The following is a 23086-nucleotide window of genomic DNA, read 5'->3' on the forward strand; positions in this document are numbered from 1 at the left end:
CCTTAATGCGGCCCAAGTAAAAAGGCTTTTGCGATACTCTCTCTGGCTTTCACCAGTCCGAAAAATGCCTCCGGGGCAAAGAAAAACTATTATTTGTTGCTCCTTGTGATGAGGCCGGTGCATAGACCCCCAGCTCCCGCCAACTGTGGCAGGACTTTCAACGGGTTTGGAGTGGGATTTGTATAAAACATTATTGGGTCGGCAAGTTCGGCCAGTGCATGAAATAAAAGGGAAAGAATACCTGTTATAAAAGTGACCTAAAAGTAAGAAAATATGCATAGACATCAGTTGAAGAGTATGAGGAGGGATTAGTTTTAATATATGCAACAACACTTCTGGATGGCCTGAAATTTGTTTTGCTGGCAACGCGGCAAGATGAAAAGGTCTCATGCTTTTACTGAAAATCAATGTACTTTGGGAGAAAGTAGCATTGAATTTGTATAATGAGAGGATGCACTGATCAAACGAAAAGGGAGTATGATTTGAGGTAAATACAGTTATTCGGAGTGGTAGGGTTTTTTTCAAATGACAAGTAAGTAAAGTTAAAATATACTTATTCACTCGGTAGTTTTTGTACAGAAGTAAAAGCATATTTATGAAGCCACAATACTTTGAAAAGCCAGTGGAATAAACAAGGCATGGCTAGAAAGAATACTAGATATCCTTTTTTTCCAAAAAAATGGAAGTACATACATATGTATAGATTTTCGATTTATTGCACAGCACTCTCACGAGGCATGAAGTGTGACAGCGCATAACACATTTTCACCTAAGCTGCTTCAGAGGACATGGGGTCATTGGGTGGAGGAAGCGCTTTCGGTGCAACCTAAATAGCACCAGTTAGAAGATTCAAACATAGACTAATGAAAAAACAGTAATTCTGTTCACATTCCTAAAACAAGACCACTAAACAATTGTCCAACCCTCACTCCTAGGGCCCGATTGTGATGCGGTTAGGAAATCTTCCTGATCGGTTTGGAAATGGTTTCTGACCGACTCAGATCGGGAGATTCCGACCGACCAAGTATGATCCATCCAGATGCTTCCAGATACGATTTGGTTGGACTCCCATTGACTTCTATGGGAGCCTATATTCCTGATCACATCGTAATCTGGCCCTCGGTCGAGAAGGTACATTCCCAATCCGATTCGGAAGGAGCAAATGCCGTCAGGAGGCCTTCCTAACCGCATCGTAATCGGGCCCTAGGTGGGAATGCTTTTCTAGCTGTATCGTAATCGGGCCCTAAGAAGTCAAATATTCTCTGCCTATAAAGCTCTTGTGGCTCCTCCTTGGCATTATTTTGTCCTAGAATCAGTCCTAACACCTTTACCAGAGCCGGTCCATATCGGAGAAATCTTGGATTTGTATAAAATATGAAACAAGACAAACCTATGTCGCAAATCTTTTCTACTTCATTGATAGAGAATCCTTCAAGTGGAAACTTCACTGAAACTGATTTTTCACAATTTCTGCTGTGTTTGCATAATAAGAAGTGGAGAAAATATGTTTCTTCCCATTTTAAATGTGATTGGTTCTCTTGTTTTGGAGACAAAATCTCTTCTCTTCATTCCACATTGTATTAGCGGCAAAATGAAGTAGCACTTCACCAGTGCAGAGGTTTTGTTATATGGCTTGGAAACTGTAATTGTGTGTCTAGCTGGTTTTGAGCAGGTTATGACAGTTGGGTGCCACAATCATTAGTGTTAATTTGCGGTGAAGGAGGCTTTTAAACAACGCATCTGATTGAAACAATGTAAGCTTGAAGGACTTACTCAAAAATCCAAGGTTTTAGAAGAGGGGCATTTTCTCTAAGACGTTTATTTGCCTGTTTCTAGTTGATTTTTTGTAAGAGATGCAGGTGAGGTCCTGGAAATTCAGAACAGGCATTAGGTACCATTCCAATACATAGAATTCATTAGACGTGAAAAAAACGATGTGGAAACATTTATTCAGAATTGCACCCGTTTTTATTTCACAAGGATTATATTTTCCCTTTGAAGACACCTATTGCTCTACTTCATCTAAATATGGGTCCGTTCCCTCATTTTTCCCAACCTGAATATGCTTTTTAGAATTAGTCAAAACAAAAAAAAACATCGTAAATTGGTAAATAACCGACTCCACCAATCTCAAATCCTTTCGAGTTGGAGAACTATTAGATTTCTGCTAGCAAGGAATCAGCAGGTTGGCCATTGGAAATTTTTGACCAACAATCCATCTACCACTGGACTCCACATTTATGAACAGCCAAGGACATGAAGAATTGCCAAAGGTTTGCAGATATCTAACACCACAGACGGTTTGGAATTACATATTGATGAAAGTGCGCCCGACAAGTTCCCGGATCATTTTCATCAAAGCTGCCCCACAAGGGTGTAAAGACTGTATCCATTTATATATTTACTAGCAGCCCGTCCCGACGTTGTCCGGGTATGAATTGCTGCCAGCAAGTAGTATATTGTTTTGTAGGATTTCGTTTTGATAGCATTTCTTATCTGTGACAGGCCTGTGAAACGCTCCGATTCACAGTGCACTGCTGATGCACTTAAGAGTGCGCGTTCAGTAGTGTGTGAACTCGAGTTTCCCTACTTTATTTTTCCTTGCAATATTATATAGCGCGAACTCGACAACATGGCATGAGCACAATTTATATTACAGAAGAACACATTCATTTGTGGTAGGCACAGGGAGACAAAGCAATTTGCCTGGAATCACAGGATGTTGAGCTGATGTCGAGATTCGAACTTAGCTCCCCAGCTCTAAAGTTCACAATTCTAGAACTTGTGGCGGGAGGTGTGTCTAAAAGTGTATGTCGGTGCTGGCCATCAATGAGAGAGTGCATTTTTCAAATCGGTGGTGAAAAAATATGAGTATGTTGCTGGGGATGTGGGTCGCCGTGCCACCAATGTACCTACCGGGGGAGGGTAAACACCCATTATTCCGCAACTTTCTTTCCGCATACCATCACTCCGCATACTTTCATTACGAAAGTACCATGACTCCGCAATGCCATTATAATGCATGGCATTACATTTTATATGCTTTTACCACGCATACATTTACAACGAAATTCATTGTAAATGCTTGAATGGTAAAAGCATGTTTTTTTTATGTTTGGATAAGGTAAGTATGGGTATAGGGGTATATGTTTTGGGGTACTCAGGTATATGTTTTGGGGTGCTTGGGTATTTTAAGGGTTCAGATATAGTTGTGGGTTATGGGATACAGGGGTAGTTTTAGGGTTTAGGGATAGGTATGGGTTTTGGGGTACAGGGGTATTTTTAGGGTCCAGGGCTAGGTTTGGGTTTTAGGGTATAGGGGTATTTTTAGGGTTCAGGGGTAGGTTTGGGTTTTGGGGTACAGGGGTATTTAAAGGGTTCAGGGCTAGGTTTGGGTTTTGGGGTACAGGGGTATTTTTAGGGTTCAGGGCTAGGTTTGGATTTTGGGGTACAGGGGTATTGATAGGGTTCAGGGCTAGGTTTGGGTTTTGGTGTACAGGGGTATTTTTAGTGTTCAGGGGTAGGTTTGGGTTTTGAGGTACAGGGGTATTTATAGGGTTCAGGGCTAGGTTTGGGTTTTGGGTTACAGGGGTATTTTTAGGGTTTAGGGATAGGTTTGGATTTTGGGGTACAGGGTATATTTATAGGGTTAAGATGGGTTAGTGTTTAAGGGTGTTGGGGTATTTTAAGGAGTAAAGGTGGGTTATGATTATGGGGTGCAGGGGTATTTAAAGGGAGCAGGGTGGATACCCGGAGCTGGAATGTACAGAACCTGGGAAGAAAAAACAATGAAATATTGGGCACAACGCTCGCTTTTTTTCCCCGTAATCCCGCGCCCGCACACGCCCACGCCCCCAGCACATGTCCACAGCACACGATATGAGACATGGAATGAAGGGCGGAACGTACCACGCGCCCCCAGCGTTTGTCACGCCCCCAGCACACGCCCACAGCACAATGCAGACACACCCACAAGGGACTACTTTGCTGGCACGGTTCTTTTACCTTTTAAATGTATATGGTGGACGTCTGCATAGCCTATGTCCTTCCGCTGCAACTGCCCTTTCCCACGCTATGTTGGGTGTTGTGATTGGTGCTGTGGTTCCTGAGATTACCCGCCTCAAAGGTTTGGGCTCTCTCTTTATTATATTAGTATAGATAGAGGTGTTATATTGTGCAGGCAAGGCAAGAGCGTCACTAGTGCCCTTTATAAATGAGTATTTCCTAGATATAAACCAATGGGAAGGCACAAGGAAAGGGGAGAGCTAACACAAGTTATACAATAAAGGTATGTAAGAAATTGGAGAATTAGAGTTGAAGGAGTGAGTACTCCAAATAATAATCACAACCCTTTTCAGGGTGAACCACCAAAACCACTAAACAAACTTGTGCTTATCTCTGGTAGCTTAGCACAAAGCAGTTAGGCTTAGCTTAGAGGCAAAGTAAAAAGTATTTATGCAGCATTCAAACAGCAATAAAGTGAAAACTCACAAGAATAATCCCAAACTAATTGCAAAACATAAAGAATATTTTAATAAACAAAACAACAAAAGCATCAAAAAACAAGTAAGTATAACCGGATATATGAATTTTTGAAGTTTGTATTAAAAATAGGCAGGGTACATGCTAACGTCAGCCAAGGATCCAGGACCTGGGGGGCAAGCGAGATAGGCCAACCTTGGGGTCTCTTCTGGGGTCAAGACAGGCAAGGCAAGGCTTCCTTCAGGTTTTTCAGACAGCACGTTCTTCTGATTCCTCACAGGTCAAGGAGAGGTCTGAAGAAATGTCTGTGGGGTCCTCATTTATGCCCAGTACTAGCCTGTAGATGGAGGGCGATCTTTTGTACAGACCCTAAAAACGTTCTGGTCCGTTCCTCCCTTTCTACTGAATATGGAGCCAGTCTGACTCTTCAGCAAGGTAGTTACTAAAGGCCTGATTACGATGACGGATGAACCTAAGTCCATCTGCCATCATCCAGGGGATTGGGACCGACCGACTATATGGTGGCGGTCCCGCACATGAAATTACATTGCAACCGCCACTGTGACAGTCGTATTGTGTATGTTTGCCATTGCTGTGGGTGCTGCTGGCTGCAGCACCCGCTGCAATGGAAAAAAATGAATGTTGTGCATTTCCCTGCACTACGTGGCAGGCACCACGCGGTGCCTGTCACCTGGTGAAGAGAATTGTAGGGGGCACCATAGGTGCCCCCCAAGTGCAACTTTCAGATGTGCCTGCACAAGGGGGGCTGCAATGGGCCCCTAAAGTGCATCCTTGCCAGTCTTACAATGGCAGTTGAACTGCCATAGACAGGCTGGCAGAGATGCAGCATTCAAATCTGGCGGGCAATTCCTGCTAAGCACTGCCACCATTTTGTGGATGTGGGGTGGGTCTGACAGGAAATCGTAATGATTGCCTCTGTCGGACTTGTGGCAGATAGGCTCTCCGCCCGCCAGGCATAACGCCTGCCATCCTGATCTGGCGGGCGGTAATTGGTTGCACGATGGTGGTGAACCTGCCACCGGCAGGCTGCCGGTGGCAGGTTTACCACCATCATAATCACCCTCTAAGTTGGATTTATCAAATCTCTTCAGGACATTGACCAATAGTGGATGGTTGGCGATGGGTTGGTAATTGTTCAAATCTGTAGGGAGGATTTTCATCAAGGGCTAAATTGGCCCATTTTATTGAAATAGTGAAGAAATGTAACTGAAGCCGGTGCACTACACATGTCAGGCAGAGGCAGGGCCTTTACAAGCACAGTGGCTTTGTAGTTTAATGTTATAGTTGGAGGGGAGAGCCCTTACATAAGAGTCTAGAGTCATTTTTAACAATAAGAAAGACAGTTCAAATCATTGTTTCTGAATCTGTTGTAATATAAATTAAACTGTACTGTACTAAGAGATAAAGATAAACAAGAATAACATTATCAGCTTTTTAAATGCACCACAGAATAGCATATAACACTAGTGCTCTTCTCCTTCATGCCCACAGCTCACACTGAACTTAACATACATGAATAATTGTGTGATGTCCTTTTCATTACCCCTCAATGCTGAAAATAACTGAAAGTATCTACTCCACCATTTCTATTTTGTATGTATTTTGGTATTTGTTAGGTGCGTGTATCACCCGTAGGTCTCGCAGCGCCACCATTCTCCCTTGTGTTTTCTAGAAGCTCCTCATTGTAAGAAATTGGGTTACTGGTTGATCATTCTAATCCAGCAACCACAATTCGTCCCAGGGTGAATTTGCAAGTAATCCTTAAATTAACCTGTGCTCAACCCTCAGGTTACTTGGCACAGAGCAGTCAGACTTAACTTAGAGGTAATATGTAAAGTATTTGTGCAACACTTCAAACAGTAACACAGTAAAAACATACCACAAAGAGACCCGACACCAGTTTAGAAACACAGAGAACTTTTTAATAAATAAAACAAGGCCACAATGACAAAAATTTAATCTGTAGAACCGGAGATATTGAATTTATAAGATTGGAGTACAAATAGCACCATGAGTTGTAAAGCGCCAACGGTTGCTATCTGGTCCCACTAGACTGCGACAAATTCACAAGTTCACGCTACAGGCACACGGTTAGAGCAGAGTACCTTAAATCCTGGTTTGCAGAATTTTACGAGGATCCATATCAAAGATGTGTTGTGCAGCAGAGGTGCTGTGTGAATTCTGAGATGCGGCAAGGCTGTGATTCAAGGTCTTGCAACAGTGTCGAAGATCCTATCGGCGGGGGGTTGAGATGCAATGTCTGGCATCAAAGATGGATCACGCAGTTAGGGCGATGCATCGGTTCCGAGGAGCTGCGAGACTGCAATGTGGCGTCCATCATCGAGGCTGCCGTGAATGTGGGATGTGAGGGCCTATACAGAGGGTGCATAATACAGCAGCAGTTCTGATGTGGTGAGGGACTGCAATGTGATTAGTGTCCTTGCTATGGTTCCAATCCACACAGCAGCAGCAATGCACCGACTCTGCTCGGAGCTGCCCTGCACAGCAGAGATTTGTCAGTACTGCTGGATCCACAGAGGCTGTCAGAGCACCGTAAGCTTACTTCCAAGGGTCCAAGAATGAGGTGGCACCACTTTGCAGGGTAGACTCACATATGGTAGAGTCCAGGTGCAGGTGCAACATTGTTAGAAGCCTGTTTTTTCCCTGAGGCTTCAGATCAGCAGGCAGGTCAACTAGCCCGTGGCATCACCCTGGGGTTCTGGGTTCAAGAGATGCAGTTCTGGTCCTTCTCAACCAGGCAAGAGGGCAGCAGGCAGCCGGTCAACATAGCAAGGCAGCAGTCCAGCAAGGCAGCAGCACAGCAGTCCTTCTTCCTGAGAGAGTTACGAGAGGTCCATCAGTGTATTGAAAAGTTGCTGTTGGAAGTCCAGTATTTATACTTAGTTAAGACTTAGAAGTGGGGGAGAAGCTTCTGGAGGTTTCCCTTTAAAGTCCCTGAGCATCCTGCCTTACCTGTCCTGGCTCCAGACTAACTACAGGGGGTACGCAGCCCTATCTTTGGTGCCAAGACTCACCCTATCCAAGTGCATGTAGGGCTCTTCTCAGCTCCGGCCTCCCATTCCATCAGTGATGGCCCATCCAGCACATGTAAGCTCTCCATTGTGTGTGGCTCTCCAGGAGGAATGCACAAAGCCCAGCTGTCAACTACACCCAGTCATGTGACCCAGAGACAGGCTGTAGGCACTCAATGGCTAAAGCAGGAAAATGCCAACTTTCTAAAAGTGGCATTGTCTAAACTGTAATTTAAAATCCAACTTAATTTAAATTCTAAAGACACCAAACATGTTCTGATTGCCTGTTCCAATTTGCAAATACAGTGTATTAAATGTGATATGGTAACTCCAATATTATCCTATGGGAGATGTTGGGCTTGCCATAGTAAACAATTAATTTAGGAGTTTTCAACTACAAGGAGATATACAACTTAAAATTCCATGTCCTACTTTTTAAATAAATTGCACCCATCCCTATGACCTGTTTAGGGCCCACCCTAGGGGTGACTTATATGTATTAAAAATGAAGTTTGAGCCTGCCTAAAGGTGTATTTTACCTACTAACATTAGCAGTTTAAAAATGCACACACAGGGTGCAATGGCTGACCTGAGACATGTTTTCAAGGGTACTTAAGTAGGTGACGCAACAAGTGCTGCAGGCCCACTAGTAGCATTCAATTTACAAGCCCTGGGTACATGTAATACAAATTACTAGGGACTTATAAGTAAATTATTTATGGTAGTTGGGTGTAAGCCATTTCTACTATGTTTTAAAAAGAGAGCAAAAGCACTCTAACACTGATTAGCAGTGGTAAAGTGCACAGCATACTAAGGAAGGAAAAAACAAATTCAGCAACATGTGGTGTGTAAAGGCAAAATGTTTGGGGGTGACCCTTTAGAGAGGGCCAGGTCCTAAAGTCATCCTTGTCCATGACCTTGCTGCTGGACTCTACTTCCTAGTCCTTCCTATACTTCGGTCATGACAATGTTTACAAAGTGAAGCAGTCATACATTAAACTCCTTGACCACTGCCACAAGCCTTCTATTGATCACTATCTCATTTTGTACCTCTGCAATAGGTGCCTTCAAAACTGTAGTCACTGTAGAAATGCACTGATGTTCCCTATACATGGACTGAGAGCCATAGTATTGGGACACCCAGCACCAGCAACCCATTCCTTTGGTGATCCTTGCTTCGGTAACCAGATGATTTCACACTGTTCACAAAGATTTCCCTTCACTTTGTGCCTTTAGTTATCTAGCGTAAGTGATGAATACTTCTGTTAACTGATCACTATGTCACACACTTTCTGTTTCTTCTGAATGTCTCATATTACACACCTTATGCTTTGGAGTCTTCTGGGAGAAAGATCACCATAGTTTTAACTCCATCCAGCTGGCTTCTTGTCCTCTCCTCCTGGCCTATGCCCAATCTCCACATGGGGCTCCTCTGGTCAGCAGCCGTGAAGAATCCACTGGAGGATTTGAGGGTGGGTAGCCCTAGACTATCTCTCCCTGATCCCATGGCCTCTGTCGATCTTTAAACTGGTCTCTTTCTTTGTCCGAACCGGCTACCAACAGCCACCAGAATCCGGTCAATCCCCAATCAGGTACTTTTAACAGCTCATCAACAAAAGTTTGTAGTTGGAGGGGAAACTCTTCACACATTAGTCTGGAGCCATTCAAGTGGAAGGTAAGCTCTTTATTCTATACCAGGCCTATAGATAACAGTCACAGTTGGTATGCATGTTAGGGCTCCATTTTCCCTCCAACTGTCATCAAATCCCTGGCTTCACCCAGCACACAGACCCCAACATTCAAAGCATCATCAGATTCTGAAAGCATCTGCACTCATCATCTACTGCATGCCATGGGGCCCATGCTTGCACAAATGCATCACGTCATTACTTTACTTCACATGACACCTCTTTTGTCATGTCTTTCACAGTTACTAAGGCATCAAATTGGGCTCCTTCTACCTTGCCCCTGCAATGGAACTTTGTAGGTGCCTGGGAAATAAAACGTGATTAGATCAATTGCGTTTTCATTCTTACAGTGTAACATATTTGGCCACACAGTAAAACTGTGAGTCAGAAGATTGTATTAAGTATGGATTTATTACAAATTGAAAGCCATGCTGATATAAATCAATCTCAGAAAAATATTATAAAAATACAGAATTACGAATGGATATCCAAGATTGCCTGACACAATTTATCCTCAATAACAGGAAGCAAATGTGGAATTCCATGGCTGCAATTCAGAGAATGAGAAACAAAGTCTGGTGAGTAGATTGAAAGTTTCGATCCTCCTGTCTATACATGAGGTTTTCTAGGAAAATGTATTAAGCCTGATTCTAAACTAGGAATCAGGACAAACATATTTTAAGTCAGGGCAGCAGAAAAAGGTGTCAGCTTGGCAGGACCTCTGTAGAAGATCTCTAAAGAGAAAGAATATTGTATAGCATGCAGCCACATAACAGATTTGTCGAAAGAGGTCTTTACCTCTCAGGGTCTAAAGGTAATCTGAATCAAGCTGAAGTATGATATTCAATTATACCTACAATAGAACCTTTGGGAATCCCATGTCACATCTCTCATTATTTTACATCTTCAAACAACAAAACTTAGCAATTACACCCAAGCTTTCTTTTCTTTGGTCCACAAATTAGAACATCCTTGGATTCCTCCTGTCTCTCTATTTTGCATTAACAGCAGTCCTGCTTGGGGGGCGCTAGGTGGCGCCAAACCAAGATGGCCGCACTGTAGTGAGGCTCTCGCCAGATCGAGCCTTTGATCAATCCTTCTGTCCATCCTGACCGGGGAAAGCTGTTCTATCTCCCCACTGAGGTGTCCGCGGTGCCATTCCGCATTCAGCGGTGCCAGTAACGTCGGAATCGCCCGTCTGAGAGCGAAGATATCCGCTGATTCACTCGGAGGCGGCCCGGACCGTCTGCCAGTGACCCGCCGCTCCGGGGCCGGCTGGCTAGGAGACTCCGGGGATTTGCGGCCTCATCGGAGCTGCGGAAGTATCAACTGCTGCACAGATTTTGTGCCGTTGCTGACTCTGCGCCGGAGCCTTGCTGGGGAAGGACCTCCCTACGTTGACGGTGAGCCCTATCCCTCTCTGCCACGTCCTAAAAGTGAATGCGGACAGCCGTTAACAGCGAAAAGAGCGCGAACGGGGCCATTGTCGGCGGATCGGCTTTACACAGGCAGCGGCAGGACGCACTACCTGGCGCCGACTTCCACACTGCATTACAAACTGTATCGTTGCTAATACAGCCGGGACAAATAAACTCTGGCAGGGAGCGTAAATACATCCTGCGCTGCAGCGCATTGAGACTGCATAAATCCCGCTCGCCATTCACGACCTTCCCGCTGCCCGCGCATTGCTGTGACCTACCCACTGTCAACCCCAAGGGCGGTGGGCTCGTCCATACCGCTTGTGTGCCCTGGCAGGCAATCCCAACAGCGCTCACAGTACCCGCCCGCTCTCCTGGGACGACCTTCCCGCCTTTTACTACACGACGCTCACTGCCGAGGGGCTGGCACCGCACTGGCCCAGATACTTCATCGTTTCCAGCTCGCATCGGCGAGGCGCAGTGGCCGCCTCACTGTTCAATTGCCTGCATATGTGACATTATCCACCGGCCACACTGAGTGTTGGCGCAGAGCCGGCAATACCTGACCACAGCCATCTGATCTACAACACGACATAACCTACAAGGTGATCCGGCCCCTTCACAACTGCGGCGTTGCTCTCCTGGTTGCTCTCCTGGTCACTCCCCTGTTGCGGTCCGCACAGGGGGACCCTCACTGGAGCATCGGTGGGAGGATTAAGTACACGTCAACGACATCTCCTGCTTCACCTTCGGCTGGGGAGACACTGTTAACCAGCCCTGCTGTACTACTTTGGGTTCGTGGGCTAAAGAATACAAATATACTTCACCTCTGACCTACACTGCGCCCGTAGCGCCACTTCCAGGAGGGGCATTTTCCGCCCTGCAATTCCGCCTTGTCAACTAGACGCTACCTCGCGTCACCACACACTGGCTGCTCCTACCACGCCGGCTTCGCGTGTGCCAAGACGCGACATGGGCCGCAATGACGCCAAACAGACAAAAATACCGTTTGAAGCTAAGCGGGCCTCCAGAAACACGCAGGAACCCGAAGGTAGCCCTTCCGCCCGTGGACCTCCTGATGACGACTGGAAAGCCTTGCTGCTGACCATGCAACAGAGTCTGACAAGTATAGACGCCAAAATTGACACGATCAATACTCGCATGGATAGTGTGGTTACCAAATTGGAACAGCACGACACCAGACTTAAAGAAGCAGAAGATAGGATATCAGATCTGGAAGATGGTGCCACTACGAATAACAGACAGGTGACCCAAATGGACAGGCTCTTAAAAATCATTGCGGAGAAAAACGAGGATTTAGAAGCCAGGTCCAGGCGCAACAACATCCGCGTCCTGGGCCTTGCGGAGTCCACCAACACCGGGAAGATGGAGGTGTTCATCGAAAATCTGGTCGTCGAACTCTTTGGTAAAGAATCGTTCTCCTCGCACTTAATTTTGGAGCGAGCCCACAGATCCTTGGCCGCGCGCCCACCGCCAGGTGCCCAACCACGCCCCATTATTGCGAGATTCCTCAATTATAGAGACCGGGACGCGGTGCTCCGTCGAGCGAGAGAGATTGGCACCGTTGGTTACTGTAACACTACACTCTCATTTTTCCCGGACTTCACCCCGGCGGTGCAGGAAGCCAGGAGGAAATTCTCGGGAGTAAAAAAGAAGCTTCAAGATCAGGAGATGACGTACGCCATGCTGTACCCGGCGAAATTGAAGGTTTCCCACGGGGGCAAGCAACACTTCTTCCAAAATCCTCAACAGGTGGAGGACTTCCTTAAACGACACAGAACGGACAAAACCAGGGGAGGCGCTGAAAATCATCGCTCCAGATCCACTTCGCCTATGAACCAGCAAGAATAGTCCATACTCATTGTGACCGCTCCGTTGACGAGGAGAGGTGACGAACTAGGCGCCAACAACATGGTGAGGTACAAATTAACAATGCTGCTTGACTTGGTATACATATTTGGCAGGCTCGATCGCCCACCTCCGTCCCACGCCAAGAGACCGGGTCTGTACCTGGTTCCAAGTGGGTGCGAGTAGGGAGGTGGATGGCAAGTTTGGTGCCCCTAGTACGGTACCCCAATGGGCGAGCCCCAAAATCTCCCTTCTTGTGGTAGAATGGAGGGATATGTGACTTGCTAGTGTTTTTAAGTTGGGGGGAGGGAGGGATAGTGGGGATTGGGAGGGTTCAGGATGCCCGGCGTGTTGGGGTTGCCGGAGTGGGAGGGGGAATGTTCCAACATGTTACCTGCAGGACAGAATTGTTTACCGTTCTCACTAGTAGTTGGACATACCGAGAGGGTAGTTGGGATTCGATTCACATATCTGATGCCACTTGTTATACGTGCATGGATGTTGCAGATGTTTGGCACTCATTTTTTCTGTTAGAGATATGGGAGACGTAACTGAACCACAGTCCGCCTCGCAGTTCCGAGAAACCTCCTGGAATATACGCGGGTTAAATAACCCGAAGAAAAAAAGACAAATACTGGGGTATCTGGACAGACATGGGATATCTGTAGCTATGTTGCAAGAAACTCATCAGATGCCTAGCAGTTCCCCTCCATTCGCTTCCAAATGGGCTATGAGCAGGGTGTTCTCCTCCTATTCTAATTACGCTAGAGGGGTAGCAATACTGGTGAAACGAGGAACGCATTTCACTCCAGCTGGGACTGAGATAGATGCTGAAGGGCGCTATTGTATGCTATGGGGGAAATTACACTCACACACAATATTGTTTGCATGTTACTATGGTCCTAACACAGATGACCCCGATGCTCTTCTCACCATGTGGGGGAAAATACAGGCTTTGGGGATAGATCACGTGGTACTAGGGGGAGACTTCAACACGGCCCTAATACCCGCACAGGACAGGTCGCACCCACATGCCTCTCATTACACTAATACTCAACGATCACTACTAGGAATACTGAAGGAACACCAACTGGTGGATACGTGGCGATATATGCATCCCGCTGCCAAACAAGGTACTCATTGCTCCGCGTTCCACTCCACATGGGCCCGCCTAGACTATGTATTTGTTTCAGCAGGTCTATCCCCGTGGTTATCCAAAGCAAGCCATCTGGCGCGCACATACTCAGATCACTCCCCGGTTCTTCTCTCCCTAATCATTCCCCTTACCACACCCCCTTTCCTGAACTGGCGCCTGAATCCCGCGCACCTAACTGACACTGCCTTCGCTGCTGAATTAGAGCAGGAAATCACGGAGTTCTTTGAACGGAATATTAATTCAGTCTCGAGTCTCACTACAGTTTGGGAGGCCTTTAAAGTGACGGTTAGGGGGAGTTGTATAGCCAAAGGGGGAGGACTTCTCAAGGCGCTGCGATCAGACATACGCAAGCTAGAATTAGAGCTCCGTCAGCTAGAGCGAGAGATGGCGAATGGAGACAGGGACGGCGCAGCGCATGCTCAGATTAGGGAAAAATTGAACGAATACTCAGAAGCGGCGGATAGGGAAGGCAAATTCCTGGGTAAACCCTTCAGTGCTCGGATATATGGTGAGGGAGACAGACCTGGTAAGGCGCTGGCCAACGCAGTCAGAAACCCTCGATATCAAAACTATGTCCCCACTTTACTGGACAAACATGGCACACCACAACGCGATACCGCGACACAACTCCAAGTGTTAACTGAACACTACACCTCGCTTTACACCTCACATAGGAACGACACGCTCAATTTGCAGGAATACTTAGATGACACTGCTATTGCCTGGCTGGGACCATCCCAGCAAAAATTCCTTCATCACGAGCTCGAACTTGATGAGATCAAGGATGCCATCATGTTCATGAAGTCAGGGAAGGCGCCGGGATCGGACGGCCTACCGATCGATTTTTATAAATCCTTTATACATGTGCTAGCACCCATACTGAAACAAGTCTTCTACGCGGCGTTGGAAGAGGGCTCACTCCCCCTCACGATGCGAGAAGCATTAATAACGTCACTGCTGAAACCTGGTAAGCCACGCGAACAATGCGATTCCTTCAGACCCCTCTCATTATTGAATACAGACAGCAAGATCTTAGCTAAAGTCCTCGCCACACGTCTCAACCTCCTTATGGAACGACTCGTCCTTCCAGATCAGGCGGGGTTCGTCCCGAACCGTGCCACATCCCATAATCTGCGTACTTTACAGGCAGTGCTGCAAGATATTAACCCCAGATGCGAAGCTGCTGCGGTGTTCCTTGATGCCACAAAGGCGTTCGACTCCCTGGAGAGGGATTACCTCCTTGCACTGCTCGAAAGGATGGGGGTCGCCTTTAATTTTATAGACTGGATTCGGTTGTTATATTATAAACCCCAAGCTACGGTACGGCTCAACGGTGCTCGCTCCGCTCCGTTTGAGATCCATCGGGGTACCCGGCAGGGTTGCCCTCTGTCCCCGATACTCTTCGCGATCGCCATCGAACCCCTAGCCGCGAAGCTTAGACAACACCACAGACATCGTGCACTAGTTTACCCGGAACGGCAACTCCTGATCGCGTTATACGCTGATGACATGACCCTCTATGTAGACAAACCACGAGACAATCTAAATCCCTTGCTGCGCGAGATTACTAAATTCGGGGCTATAGCGGGGATACAGATAAACTGGGCAAAATCTGCTATGTTCCCCTTGACGGACAAGACCTTGGAGTTTCCTCTGGACTACCCCCTAGTATGGGAATCCGATGAAATAAAATATTTAGGAATCAGAATTACCAGGAATCGAGAGGACCTTATCAGGGCAAATTATGGGACGGTCCTGGACAAATTGACGGACAGCGTTACCAGGTGGCTACACCTTCCTTTATCCATGGCAGGCCGCATATCACTTATAAAAATGGTGGTCCTCCCCAAATTATTATATCTATTTACGAATATACCATATAGCCCGGGTTCTTGCTTTTTTCGGGCCCTCGACTCCCAGCTATCGCGACTGATCTGGGGAGGCAAACAGGCTAGACTCAGTTTGAAGACCCTGATGCTGCCTTACCACCAGGGAGGGTTTGAAGTCCCGGACTTCCGAAAATACTACGAATGTGCCCAAGGACATTTTGCTTCGTACTGGTTCCATCCCCCTCCATTCATGGCCCACCTGGCAGTTGAGGATGGATACATGAGACCAGAAAAACCCTCTGGGTATCTCTACACTACGGTCAGTATGACCGACAGAGACCCGACTACGGTGGACTGTACTGTTAGAGCCTGGAAGCGCATTGCAGGGCATATGGGAGTACTATTCGCTTACTCGCCTCTAATGGCGGTGGCTAATGACCCCAGAGTGAGTGTCGCTCGAGAAGAATTAGGACGTAAATTCCTTGCCAAATGCGCTATAAACACCTGGGGAGATCTTTATCTACAGGGCACTTTCCGCACGGCAGTGCAGATTTTTGGGGACAACTCCCCCACGATGATGGATACTTTCCTCTATGTTCGCCTCCGGCAAAACATTAAATCCGTCACGCCCAATTTTCCGGACGAACCAGAAATCATGGCGCCTCTACACTCTCTGCTCCAGTCAACAGTCCCGAAGCATGTAGTCTCCATGTTGTATAAACACGTCCAGGTGGCTCCATCGCCTCCCTCCCTTAGAGCCAGGCACGACTGGGATGCTGATCTACCCGATCCCATGACGGACGAGCAATGGGAGACGAGCTGCTCTCACACACACGCCGTAACCGGAAACACACGCCTCCGATTGATACACTATAAATTCCTGCACCGGCTCTATTTCACGCCAGCAAAGTTACACCGTCTGGGCCTCAAGGACGACGATAGACGTCTCCGATGTGGCACCCCGGGAGCAGATTTTATACATCTAGCGTGGGGATGCCGAGCAGTCGCCTCATACTGGCTGGAGGTGTTTGACGCTCTATCGGCCATGATCGGAATATCCATGGACCCTTGTCCTAAAATAGCACTGCTCGGACTTGCTCACCCTGCTGTTAAGACGAACCGCAATTTTTTTGCACTAAGCCTTCTTTTGGCTAAACGATTGGTGGCATGCAGATGGGGCGGGGGCGGGCACCTAAATTTAAGGACTGGCTGAGTTGCATGGCTACCTGGCAAGAACAATTACACAATTATGCTGACCTCTTACCACCTAAATCACGACCCAAGGATCTATGGGGTCCCCTCACTTCATACCTACTTCAATCACACACTGATGAGGCATCCGCTGAGGGGGATAATTGAGGGATAGATTGCAGTAATAGCCGCACCGCCCCCACACATGGGCTATACCCACTCTCACACTGTCAACGACATTACCCCAGCGCGCGCCTCCTACATATGCTTCCCCCTGCTGGAAAATGCTTGCTCTAGGACCTGCGTTTGCAAACACACGTCGCACTGACTGTTACGCCCCCTAATACACAACGTAAAGAACATGGAGGAACTGGATTGCGAGGAGACGGGCGTCCCCCCCCCTTTTTTTACTCGGACTTGTTTCGTAACGGTTACTCTCACTCAGGCACATATCCACTACAACACACCCATAGCACGACACAATATCGTACTCTCCGCATGGCAAGCGTGAAAAATACCTTCTCCGAGGTTGAGTCCCCTTTAATGCAGCGGTAATGACACGGCCGGCATGGCCTGACATCCCATGCTGGACAGGGACGTCATCTTCGCGCCCCCGCGCTACACAGCCCCGCCACACCGCTGCTCCGGCATGGGGGCTCCGCTTGGGGAAGGAAATGAACATAATACGTTGTTAAGTTGTTTTAAATGTTAAAAGTAACCTCATTGCTTTGTTGCTCAAAAATCACATAGTAATCAAGTAGATCTCATGCAATCTCCTCTATGACCCACGTCTAAATGCATCGCGGCCGGCCCGTGTGGGTTGTAGGCGGCTTGCTGTGTTAATCCCATACCCTTACTGTGACTACTTGACCATCTTCTTACGGAACACTGTAACTGCCGGCCTACGAATGTGGGTTGTAGGCAATGAGCTGTATTTCATGTGTTTATGACCAATAAAGGTTTTAAAAAAAAAAAAAAAAAAAAAAAACCAGTAGTCCTCCTTCCATTTGTTAGGCTTTTTGTCCTTGCCAAAAGTACCCCTCTCAAACCCCACAATCTCTTTCACCCAATGTGCCTTTCTTTAACTATTAGTTCATACAAATGCACCAGCAGAGGAGAGGAATACATTGTATCCAAAGCAAACATTAAAATGATAAATTAACCATTAAGAAATCCTAATGCTTAAGGACTTTGTTCAACTCAGTGCAGTAAACATTTCAGTACACCTGCAAATGCATGGTTACGGATACATGTACGGTTACAATATGGATAGAGAGTACTACTCAAACTAATACATTTCCAGTTATATAATAAATGCAGAGTCTTATTTAAATTAATGCATACATAAGTGAGAATTAACAATATTATTCAAACACCCACAAATGCAGATGTATGCGAGAACTGCAATTCGATGTTCCTGTAGGTGAAAACATTAATATGCACATTCATATAAATTTCGAGATTACACAGTGAATGCACTTTCTGTAACTGTTCAAGCAGTCTACATAACATTAATAATATTAAGAAACATGGGGCATATTATCAAGGACAGGCGATACATTATTGCCGCTTTTATCGGCAGGAAACTGCCGATAAAGCGGCGATAATGGCCTTGATAATATGCTCTATGAATTCCAATCGAAGCCCATGTTAGATGTGTTCACATGTGTTCACATCTAACATGGGCTTCGATTGGAATTCATAGAGCATATTATCAAGGCCATTATCGCCGCTTTATCGGCAGTTTCCTGCCGATAAAAGCGGCGATAATGTATCGCCTGTCCTTGATAATATGCCCCATAAATACATAAGGCCATACCTAAACATATATGTGGCCTAGTCACATGAAAGGGTGGAGCCAAAAGAAGTTGTTGAGCTGCTTATACTACCGATTTGGGAAACTGCAAATTGTTCATTATTAACCACGTGTGTGAAATTGTTGGTGTTGCCTGCTGGTCCTACAGGTAGATTTTCAGTATTTGTTAATGCAAATTAGTAGACTAAAACTTCACCGATCTGACTCTGGAATTAGAATTTAAACTCCCTCAAGTTCCTATTTTTGCCACCTAACTCAACCTTGGCTGGGCAAAAACGTTTGTAAATCTAATCCCAAAAGTAGAGATGACAGATCAGCAGAAATCATTGTTTCATTCCCGTAGGCAAGATGGCCAAATTCAAATGCTCATTTGCCCCATTTGCAAATAGTTGAAGGGCATATCCAGGCTCATCATCTGAGCTGTTACAAAGGCCATTTTCTGCAAGGTTTAAATAAATGATTCTCACAAGAACGCAAATGCAGCAGTCCCACGATGATTTTTTTTCCCAGAACACAATAAATTATAAAATGTATGAACGGCCTTCTCCGCTCAGGAGCTCACGCTAATAAAACATCTGTCTGATGAATAACTGTTCGAAGCCTAATATGCAAATAGTGATAGCTCTGATAATTACTGGACTTCAGTTTTCTATAATTGTTTCCACGTTCATTATCTCCCATTATGCCCTAAAAGAAATCCATTTTCCGCTATGAAGTTCGATGCACACAATGCAGCACCTATCAGGGGTTTAATGGTCTTCTTTTCAGTAAATTGAATTTAATCTCTGTTATGTTGTAATGACTCCTAAGCATGGCCTGAAGATACTAAGGGTAAGGCAACAGGCTTTCAACAGTGCTTTCTCGCCCCCACGTCCCCCTCCATAGATCCCTGAAAAACTGCTGCTTTTCTGTTAGTATTTTATGCCATTTAACATCCCGACCTAACATTTTGAAGCATATCTTTTTCTAGTAATGCGCGGTCCTGGGACTGCATTAGATTGGCTGGGCAAAGAGACTTTCACCTGGTCAAGCTGCGCTAATTTGTGCAAGAGTTCGCATTTTGCCGTACTTTTTACACTGCATTCCGTGTAGCACAAATGTTGTCAGTATTAATTAGCACCTGTGAAATTTGCACACTTAAAAAATACTTTTTGGCTCTGTATGCCTTTTGGAGTACAAGTCATAAGTTTCACGCGGTAGGCCACGCTTGTTACAAGTAAGCAACACAACATACGTTTTTTGATAATTCTCTAAAAGTCATATTTACGGCTAGAAACAGCAAGAGACTGCACACCTCCAATTGTACTTGGAAGAAAAAAAGCTATATAGCATAGCATGCGTGCGGGTGGAATCACTTCTCAGTATTAGGATCGATTGCCCCCTCTATCTTTTGGCAAGGGTCGGTTTGGACACGGCTAGAATTTGGCATCTGGGCTTTGATTTCTTGCTCTATTAGAACTCAGGGGAACTGCCTTAAAATAGTCAAATCCTTATGCATTGCTATGCAGGCATCTAGTCGCCACAGAAGTCCAAGCCATGCATGAGTAATTTATTGGAGTTGATGTGTAATTACTTTTTTTTGGCTTTTATTCCTTTTGTCCACAATAGTAATTTTAACATCTTCTTTTATATAATTGTTTGCATGGTTGTATAAGCTTTTTATAATAAAATGATAGAGAACAAAAAGAAGGCATGCTTTAAATGTTTAAGTGATTTACAAGAAGAGACTGAAGCAGCTACAATCGCACTTACTAGTGGATTATTCAAGTACGAAGAGAGTGCTGCACAAATCTGGAAGACCATTCACATAACCTTCCACACAGGAGCAAACTCCATAGATAAATTGCAAGAAAATGATTGCGCACTCATCAGTCATCATAAGTGATATAAGAAGAATTTAAATAGCACAGTGCACAGACTCCATCAATGTTTTTCTTAAAACTGATTTCTTTAAACACAATCTTCTTGTTCTTCTAAAACTTTTCTTCTCTGAGTTTTGATGTAGCCAACAAGTTTGGTCCGTAAATAGAGATTCTCCAGGGCCTCAAAACACAGATAATCTATTCAAAAACATTTTTAAAATAAATGTACCTGAAACGGTCCAGGACTGGGTTTGGCACCACATAGCAGGCCAGGGCTCACAGCAGAGGAGCCCAGGTGCTAGTAGCAAGATGCTGGTGAAGTCTTTGATGGCCCTGAGATTTCAATAGGAGGCAAGCTCAACTGAATCCCTTGGGGGAACTTTAGGAAGCAGGATGCAGAGAGCAAGGTCCAGTCCTCTCGCTCCCAAGCAAGAAGCAGCAGACAGCAGGCCAACACAGCAAAGCAAGCAACAAAGGGGCAGTCCTTCCTGGTGGTCCAACAGCTCTTCTTCCTGGCAGAATGTCTTCAGTCCAGAAGTGTTTCTACTGTTATGGTGTTAAAGGTCCAGTACTTATACCCATTTAGGCCATTAAAGTAGAGAGACCATTCCTTTCCTGGCCCTGGCTCCAGACAACTACTGGAGTATGCAGTTCTTTGGGTGGGGACAGGCACAGCCCTACTGTGCAATTGTCAACCCCTCCCAGCACGCTTGCTCAGGAAGACCCATATCCTGGTAATGGGCCCTCAGGATATACAGGGCACAACTCAGTTTCCTTTGCGTGTGACTTTCTAGAGTGGATTCACAAAGTCCAACTTTCATCCAACCCAGACGTGTATTCAAGGGACAAGCAGAGGCACTGAATGGTTAAAGTAAGAAAATGCAAACTTTCTAAAAGTCGCATTTTCAGACCTGTCATATAAAAAACAACTTCACTGAAAGATGTGTTTAGAAATTGTGAGTATAGAGACACCAAACTCCAATTTTCTATCAGCTCCCAATTCAAAGGTACGCATGTAAAATGCAACTGGGCTGCTCCAATGCTATGGGAAAGATAGGCCATGATTTAGTAAAAAGCTATTTTAGCAGCTTTTCACTAAACTTAAAAGCACAGGTACGTCCTTTTAAATACACAGCATCCTGCCCCTTATTGGTGACGAATATAGTAAAAGGGAAGGTTTGGGCCAGGCAAGTAGGTGTACTTGCCAGGTCAACATGGCAGTTAAAAACTGCTCATACAAGCTCTGCAGTGGCAGGCCTGAGACATGTTTGGAGGGCTACTCATGAGGGTGGAACAATCTGTGGTGCAGGCCCACTAGTAGCATTTAGTTTACATGCCCTAGGCACATGTAGTGCCCTTCACGAGAGACTTACTAGTAAATCAAATATGCCAATCATGGAGAAACAAAAGGCCTTTAGCCCTGGTCAGCAGTGGTAAAGTGCCCAGAGTCCAAACACCAGCAAATACGAAGTCCAGCACACAAAAACAGGAGGTCAGAATCAAAAAGACGGGAAACCACACCAAAATATACAAGGTCTATCACAGGTGCTCATGCTGGTTATACCTGAGAGAGACACTAGCCTTTCCTTAATGCAACACCAGCCTCACCTTCAATGACAGAGGTCTATGCCCTCTGTCCATTGCCGGATGGATTTCTGTGTCAGGAAGTTCAATTTTATTATCAGGCAGAAAGTGAAGCTGAGTTTTTAGTGAGGTGAGGTGAGATTCAAATGCCATCATACTGACCGGCTAATACTGAAATTAATATAAGACCAAAGGACCACTGTCACAGATTTTGCAATGATCAGCATCCTTAGGAAAGGCACAGTCAAGTCACGAATTGATGGACAAATACACAGAGCATGTTGCAAATGACCATCTTTAGCATGGCATTCTCCAAGATGTTTGCCTTCTTGTGCTGTACCTGCTTTAGCTGGCCACAGGGCTCTGCACGATTTACTCCTGCTGACTAGTGGTAAAATGCTCGTGCTCTCCATTCTAAACATGCCCCAAACGGAATGCCCCTAATCGACACATTTGATTTATTTGTAAGTCTCTAGCAAATGGTACCACATGTACCCAGAACCTGTAAATTAAATGCTACTGATGGGCTGCAGCACCCTCTAAAAGTAGCATTGTAAAACATGTCTCCAGGCCTAACCCTTCTTTTTTAATAATTATAAGCCACACCTAAGGTAAGCCCATAGGGCATGTGCAAGATATTTTAAAAGTAGGACATTTATATTTAATGTTTTAAATGTCTTGGCAGTGAAAAATTTCCAAAATAAATTTTCACTTTGACATGGCTCTCTTTCCCATGGGTCAACGCTGGTGTACACTATTACTTTTAACACCTTCGCTGCTAGGCCTTCCCCTCCCCCGTGCCAAGCTTTGTTTTGGCTATTTGGGATAGTTTGCGCTTAGGCACCTGTAACCTTTTGACCACATAAGGTATCCATGCCAAATGTATGTCCTTTACTTCCACTATCATGGGGATTTTAAAGGTACCCAGGGTTTGTTGCTTCCCCTGGAGGGGACCCAGAAATTAGCCGAAATACAGCTACATTTTGATTTTGGGGGAAAAATGGGAAAAAGTGCTGCAGATGAAAGCATCTGTTTTTTTTCCTGCAAATGGTATCAACAAAGGGTTTGTGGGGCTGAAAATCACCATCTTCCCAGGTTTCAGCATTTGACAGACTTTTGTCAGAAAACCAAGATTTTT

This window comes from Lissotriton helveticus, chromosome 9, assembly GCF_964261635.1.
Source record: "Lissotriton helveticus chromosome 9, aLisHel1.1, whole genome shotgun sequence".
In the NCBI taxonomy this organism is placed as follows: Eukaryota; Metazoa; Chordata; class Amphibia; order Caudata; family Salamandridae; genus Lissotriton; species Lissotriton helveticus.